This window comes from Rhododendron vialii, chromosome 6a (genome assembly GCF_030253575.1).
Source record: "Rhododendron vialii isolate Sample 1 chromosome 6a, ASM3025357v1".
NCBI lineage: Eukaryota > Viridiplantae > Streptophyta > Magnoliopsida > Ericales > Ericaceae > Rhododendron > Rhododendron vialii.
The window spans coordinates 29,198,051-29,205,467 of record NC_080562.1 but is presented as its reverse complement, the minus strand read 5'-3'; the positions used below and the strand labels follow the sequence as shown (position 1 = coordinate 29,205,467).

Below are 7,417 nucleotides of genomic sequence, written 5' to 3'. Positions count from 1 at the left end.
GCGAGGTCTAACAAAGAATTGACCTCAGCAATGGATTGGTCAATATCGAACTCCTCATAGCCAAAATGGGCAAGACATGCCTCAAGAGGATCCTCAACCAAAATGTACGGCAACGCCTCTTCTACCAACTCATGAACGACATCGACTGCAAAGCAGTCTTCCTCCTCGTGAGGCTGTCGAGCGGCCGAATACATATTCAAACTCAGTTTCATATTGCCGAATGATACCTCCATCACTCCACTCCTCACAGAAATATGTGCATTGGCCGTGGCTAGAAAGGGACGACCTAAGATGACAAGTGTCTGAGATTTAAGGCCTGTGGGGTGGACTGGCTCTGTGTCAAGGACAATGAAATCAACAGGAAAGTAGAAATTATTCACCTTGACAAGGACATCCTCTAACATGCCCAGTGGGGCTTTCACAGAACGATCGGCCAACTGCAGAGTAACCGATGTGGGTTTCAACTCACCAAGCCCCAACTCCTCATACACAGAGTATGGTAAAAGATTGACACTTGCCTCTAAATCTAAGAGTGCCTTACTAATAAAATGATTGCCTATGACACAAGAGATTGTGGGCACACCAGGATCAGTAAGCTTAGGGGCAGTGTTAGATTGAAGAACAGAGTTAACTTGGTGAGGCATGGGGATGGGCTCCAAAAACTTGGCTCGAGCCTTCCGCTTGTGAGTGCACAAGTCCTTAAGGAACTTGGCATAAGAAGGGATCTGCTCAATAGCATCGAGCAATGGGATGTTCATCTTAACTTGCTTGAACACCTCCATGATATTATCAATGGATACTCCCTTCTTGCGAAACGGTGAAGGTGCATTCAGGCAAATTGGGAAAGGTGCCTTAGGAATATAAGATGGGGTCTCAGATGACCCTGGAACAACTGTGGACACTGGATCGGTCTCCTTCTCCTTAGACCTCTTATCAACCTTAGACCTCTCAGCAACAAGTGGAGACACTTTCTCCTTCGCTTTGACCTCCTCCGGTCGGGTCTCTACGTCTCTCCCATTTCGGAGGGTGACAACTAATTTCGCTTGTTCATGACCTTGCGAATTGTCAATATGGTGCATCCCTCGTGGGTTAGCCACTGGCTGACTTGGTAATCTACTTTCATCCCGATGGTTAAGAGCATTAGCTAGTTGACCCACTTGGGTTTCCATCTTGGCAATGGATTGAGAGTGGGAATAAAACAATTGGGAGTCAGCTTTCATTTGTTGGCAATCGGCTCTCATTTTAGCCATGGCCTTCAACATTTGCTCCTTAAAAGCTGGTGTCCTTTGGGAGGACGCAGGAGGAGCAGGAGGTTGTTGGTGCTGGGGTGGTGCAGGTGGTGGACAATAGGCCTGTGTGTTGGAAGTATTAGGAAATGAAGGCCTCATAGGTTGGGCAAATGGTTGCCCTTGGTCTGGCTGTCGCCATCCAAAGTTGGGATGCTTCTTCCAGCCGGGGTTGTAAGTATGAGAATATGGGTCATTCGCTGGCCTACCAAACCCCTGGGCCGCGTTCACGTGCTCTTGAAGAAATTCTAGGAATTGAGATGCCATGTGGCACTCATTTATTTGATGGCACAGACTGGAGCACAACTGACATACCTTCGTAACAGCAGCAGGAGGTGAAGAATGTGAAGGACCATGACCCAAAGATAAGAGCGAGTTAATCTTATGGGTCAATGCATCTACCTTATAGGAAAGATCGTCAGAGCGGCCCACCTCATGAAGGCCACTCTGTTTTAAAGAGGTAGAGTTTATCCTATTTGTGCGGGATGATGAGGCTCGGTGTCGAGAATTCTCCGCTAACTGCCCAAACAAGTCCCACCTGTAACGCCCCTCAATTTTGGTCAATAAAAATTTTCGTTGAATATTTAAATTTTATTTAAATTACTTATTTTCTCCTGAGTGGCTATATGATTTCTTGTTTTCATCGTAGTTAGATTTTTGGTGTAACAACTCCGATTTTTCATTCAATAAAAATCTCGTCGTTATTCGAAATTTCTTAATTTCTCGATGATTTTCTTATTTGATTCCTAGTAGTTCGTATTCAAGCAATTGAACACCGTATCACCGTATTCCTCGACTAGAAACCCTAATTGCACTTTAGCCCCTCAAGGATCGTTTCTTGAACTTTAAGCCCTACTTAGCAAGCCTATTTAGCTTCTAACCGGCTTGATGGAGTAACCAAACTAGGAAGTCACCTAGTTACTTATCCCTAACCGTAGATGGACCGTTTTGCCCATCTTGAACCTTTTGAACCTTTTGAACCCTAGACTAGAAATGGTTTAATTGTTTTCTTTTATTGTTTTAGTTTTATTCTTTATCCATTGGACGATAAATGTTGGGGGAATTATTATCCATTGGATAAAAGAAACCCATTTCTTTATATTAAAAGGATTTTGAAAGATTAAAACAAAATACTATGATTGACATTTATAATTATTTTGAAAAGTACTTTTCAATTAATTTACTAATAAAAGTACCCTAGTAACTATGGACCATTGGACAATAACTGTTAGGGTAATCTTTACCCATTGGACAAAAGCCTTTCCTTTATTTTATTTGGTAAGTACATATGTATTTTCAAAAAGGACATATAGTCTTTTCCAAAAACATAGTTTAGTATTTAAAGTACCCGTACCTTATTATCCTTTGGATAATAACCGTTAGGGATTTTATTATCCATTGGGTAATAGGCTCATCTTCCAACTAAGTACTTATCCCATTAAAATAATATTTTGTTAAGATTTTCGGGAGTACAAAAGTACATTATTATATTAATTAAAGTACTTGTACCTTTTTAATTGTTTATTGGGAGAATCTTGACCCTTTTAACCCTATGGTACATTAGTACATATGTATATATGTATATAAGTACTTGGATGATGTAATTTGCCTTAGTACACTTGTACCCATTTATTTGTTTATTGAGAAAATCTTAGTCTTTTAAACTTCTTTGATCTTTAGTACAAAAAGTATCTATTATTTTATTTGTTGTCTTGCATTAGTAGTATATATATATATATATATATGTGTATATGTACCATGAGAGAGAGAGGGAGAGAGAGAGGCCGAAAGAGAGGGAGAGAGGATAGAGGAGCCGAGAGGGAGAGAGAGGGAGAGAGAGAGGAGGAGAAAGAAGAAGGATTTGATGTGTGAGCCTTGACATTGATCTCCCATGTACTTCAAATCTTTGGTGGTTATTCTTCCTAGCCAAATCTTAATTCCATTGTCCTCCTTTGTACATCTTTCATTTGTTTAACACAAGAATCTTGTACCATTGTCTCCAAATCTTCCAACATATCTTTCAAAGATCAAATCCAAGGACCAAAGTAGCCATGCAAGCCTACCATTTAGCCATTGATCTTCCAACCAAGCCTTAACTTCACCCATCAAGCTTTCAATCAAGCTTGACAAGTGAAAGAAATCAAAGATGTAGAGAGAGAGAGAGAGATTCGGTTGAGAGAGGGAGAGGAGAAGCCCTTGCCTATAAATAGAAGCTCACTCCAAGCTTAAACTCACACCTTCAAACCATTGCTCCAACTTCTCTCTAGAAATTCCATAAGTTCTTGCTTTCAAAGTTCTAGTTTTATTATGTTCTTGAGTGTTCTTGAGAGAAACCACCAAACTACTTTCAAAACCACTTCTAGATCCTTAAAGTAGCTTAGTTAAAGTTAGTAAGTTGTTTCTAGGAAAAGAAAGTACAACTCTTTTCCTTTCGAAGCAAACCGACGCCGTTACGCCGCCAAAATCCAAAACCGTAGACCGAATCTTTATAACCGACTACTACCGCCAAGAAGCAAGGTAGGATACCCTTATCTTCCATCGCAAGTAGTTATCTTTACCTATTTTCCCAAATATAGTCTTGTACCAAATTATAAGTTCGTTAGGAAGAAACTTTTATCATGTCATTTAAAGTAGATAATGTTATCTTTTGTTGAAAGTATATGAAATGCATGATGTTTGTTATTAAGTGATTCAAGCATGTCAAGTAGTTTTAAAATGAATGATATTGTTAGATTGAATAGTATAATGAATGATATCGTATGTGAAAAGTCTCACCGCGGAGTCTATGCATGAGAAACGAGACACGAAAATCAAGAAAGTAGAAACATGACACCTAGGGTGTGGATAATGATGAGATGTGTTTTGAAACCGCAATGTGGCCGGACTTGGTAGCCCATTGTGTGTATGGAAACCCGCGATGTGGCCGGACGTGGTAGCCCATCGTGTGGATTGTGAAAACCGCAACGTGGCCGGACTTGGTAGCCCGTTGTGTGTATGAAAACTCGTAATGTGGCCGGACTTGGTAGCCCATTGCGTGGATTGTGAAAACCACAATGTGGCCGGACTTGGTAGCCCATTGTGAAGATTGCCAATGTGGCCGGACGTGGTAGCCTCATTGGTAATATGGCTTGGTTATCCGCGGAGAGGAGCCAATGCAAGTTTTGTGTGCCAATGGGAACCCGGCGCGGCGGAACCATTGTGAGGATACTCGGGAGACCGGCGCGGCGGAACCGAGGTTGAGTGTGTAGCTTGGTTATCCGCGGTACGGAGCCAATGTAAATTGTGTGAGTTAAACAAATGATTTTTGAAAGGTTGAGTTGTAAATGAAAATGTTGACACAGTCTACGACGAGTCGCGTAGGAAAAACACGAAAAATCTTGGACACCAACGTTGATTGATATTCGAGTATGGATGTGTCATTGTTAGCTTTGTATATACGTATCATGTGGAAATCGATGTTTCAGTAATACCTGTTGTGTGTAAGTTATGGGTTAGAGGGTTTGGATAGTTCTATGGAGCTGTGTGGCTCACGGTGTTGCCTTTTTGGTGACCCTGACATATTATATCGGTGGCGACGCTGGTATAATGTGTCAGACTTTGTAGATGATCAATGTGAGCCATACACCTTGGAGGCCTTTGGAGCTGAAGAGCTGGCTCAGATGGAGGAGCAGACGAAGCTGTAGTTAGGAACCTTAGTTCCCTTCCATTTGTAATAAAAGTACTCATTTTAAGTTTCTGTTGTAATAAAGAGCTTGACTCAGTTTATTTTCAATAAAATTACTTATTTAACGCCCAGACTCCATTTGATTTTATGAATAAAATGTCTTTTTAACGTACCCAAAATTCGGGGCGTTACACCACCCCTGATTCTCATTCTTAAGCATAAATGTGCCTCCACATGAGGCATCCACCATATATCGGTGTTGTTCGCATAGTCCATCGTAGAAACATTGGATTAACTGCCATTTAGGAACTTGGTGGTGTGGACAACTCTGAATGATATCATTAAGTCGCTCCCATGCTTGGTGAAATTGTTCGTCTTCTTTTTGATAAAAACTAGTGAATTCTTGGTGAATTTCTTTTGTTTTGCCTATGGAAAAGTACTTTTTCAAAAACTCATTTTTCATTTGATCCCAAGAGTTAATGCTATTCGGTGCTAAAGTATTAAACCAGTATTTGGCTTTATCTTTAAGTGAGAATGAGAATAACTTCAACCTAAGGGTATTATCAGTGAAGTGCTGAATTTTAACAGTGGAGCAAATGTCTTCAAAGTCCCCTAAATGCCGATATGGGCCCTCGTTATCAAGTCCATAGAATGATGGGAGTGTTTGTAACAAACTGGACTTGATTTCAAATTGTGTTGAGGCAGTGGTAGGCAATGTTATGCATGATGGTGAGGTGTATGCGGATGGGAGAAAGTACTCTCCGATCGCTGGTGGATCTGCAGCCTCTATTCTTTCAGCCATTGTAACAAGTGAAGTGGGTGAAGGTCAATGGTGATGAGAGGCTGCTCGATTAGCTCTAAAGGTCCGTTCGATCTCTGGGTCAAAATTATCAAGTAATGGGTCCAATGATCGACAACCAAACATATAACACAAAATGTCCCTCACTCAAATAAAAATAAAAATAAAAATAAACAAAACACTAAAACCAAGAACAATAAGAAAACTCACAGCGCCTAGAAAAGCCAATTGAATTTATTGTTAAGCTGAAATGTTGCAGCTTACTTCTTGTTCCTGTGTGCTAAAATTTCTCGATTCCTGTGCTGGATACAATAAAATGCTAACAAAGAAAGAATGCAATTAAACAAATATAAGGAATAATTAAAAAAAACTAAAAATACCTAAACTAAGAATTAAAATAAAAATCAACTAAAACAACGCAACCGTGCTTGTAATCCCCGGCAACGGCGTCAAAATTTGATCGTGTCCTTTCCGTATCAAAAATAATTAGTAAAACAGAATAATTACTACTACCTAAAAGATAACGATAAGTACTCCGAGTATCGTCCTCGGGGATTATGAAGGCTAAATTGCGATTGCTTCAATTGATTTCTAAATTAATTTGAAAAAGGATTTGATGGTTTGTTTTCTTAAAATTACGCAGAATAAATTAATGTAAAGTGATTAAAAAGTAAAGAGAGTTTATGAGAGAAAAGATCTATGGTTTCGAATCCACTCGACCCGTTGTAACAATTTCTATACGATGATAAATGTCTATTATTCGAATCAATCCATATATCGTTAGAGTTCGTGGGCCCTCACGGTATCGCCAAAAGATTTCTATGAATCACCGTGTGGGCATGCGTGCCCTTATCTTCTTTTTGGAAAAAGGATTCCGTTCCCTTCCCCAAGGAGAGGAAAATGCAGGTTCGCGGGAGCGCTTTTTAGCTGGATGTCAAGCGCTCGCAAAAATACAGAGTCGCCACTCGGGTTTGAAGGTCCGACACCCAAGGAACCGTATTTCGAAGCACTCGTCGCGCTGTTTGATTTGAAAGAGTTAAGGAACCAGTCCGTCATAACCATATCTGGGTTCGGGAGTCAGGTTACGAGAGAGGAAGGGTTTTATGGCACCCCTCTCGCCCAATCCGGAGATCGGTCTCTACTAAGGCATTTGCGAAAGATATTTTGTTTGCGATTCTGTTTTATTAATCAATTTTCGCCAATTAGGGCAGGGGAACAGTTAATCGGGGTTAAAACTGTAACATTTTGCAGAATGTGATAGATAATAGCATGGATGGAGGAAATGACAAGAAATAAATGAGATAAAACCTAATACTGATATCGGATGCCAAAACAGTGCCTTGGCTTGAGTTTATCATGAACAACAGCCAACTTGCATGCATGGAGGTTCATACATGCAAGTTCGACCGTCGCGCGACACTCCCAATCCAACGCGCGAGTGTTGCCATCATACCAACATGTTAGATTTTATCTCCTTCTGGGCTCTGGAATGGACCAGTGCGCACCCAGGACAAACCAAGCAGTTTATGTGTGCTGAAAGTAGATGATTATTACAAACAGGACTTAACAGAAATAAGATGCAATCCCTAAACAGTGGGATGTTAAAGCGAAGGCCTGGATCTTAACTGTTGATGTAAGGGCAACCACTGGAAACAGGATGACCATCGC

General features: G+C 40.6%; 1 non-coding gene across 1 annotated transcript; it reads left to right on the top strand.

The window, feature by feature from the left end:
- Positions 1–5,258: 5,258 nt before the first annotated feature.
- LOC131331694 (small nucleolar RNA R71) lies at positions 5,259–5,364 on the top strand. The gene has a single exon (XR_009201494.1). It is a non-coding gene; the product is annotated as a small nucleolar RNA R71 (small nucleolar RNA).
- The last annotated feature ends 2,053 nt before the right edge of the window (positions 5,365–7,417 follow it).